Source organism: Leptonotus elevatus, chromosome 20 (genome assembly GCF_054856555.1).
Source record: "Leptonotus elevatus isolate MCC_2025b chromosome 20, RoL_Lele_1.0, whole genome shotgun sequence".
Lineage (NCBI taxonomy): Eukaryota > Metazoa > Chordata > Actinopteri > Syngnathiformes > Syngnathidae > Leptonotus > Leptonotus elevatus.
In genome coordinates, this window is record NC_141258.1 from 10,093,539 (window position 1) to 10,094,091 (window position 553).

The following is a 553-nucleotide window of genomic DNA, read 5'->3' on the forward strand; positions in this document are numbered from 1 at the left end:
TTTTCTGCTCTATTTATAACCTAAATTTTAATCCATAAAATGTATTCTCAAAAGTTTATTGTCTTTACTCCCATATTATCTTGGCTGCACTGCTTCCAGCATGTGTAGCCTATATGTGTAATGTTAGAATTCCTTCTAAAATCAGATTTCAGACAAATTGTGCTGCTATGTCAACGTAACCTGCCCAGAACCTTCAGTCAGTGGTGATGGCTGATAGAAAGCTATATTATCAGTGAGACTGTTTCTTTAACCAATTAGAGTTCTAATTTGTCCTCGAAAGACCCACAAGCTGGCCCTTGATGATGTAGCATTTTCCCATCTTCTGATTGGTTGGTCAGAGCTACATATCTGTAGCGGTCTACATTACAAATATATATTTTTTAATAATCAGCATCTCTGGTGAGTATGATGTATTTTATTTAAATGTACAATGCTTTTTGTCATGCTATTTGATAAATATTGATTCCGAACTGTTGTTGACGTCTTAGCCAACGGCTGAGAAAAACTACCAAGACCACAATGCACCGGGAACCTTCAAGGCCACGCCCACAAG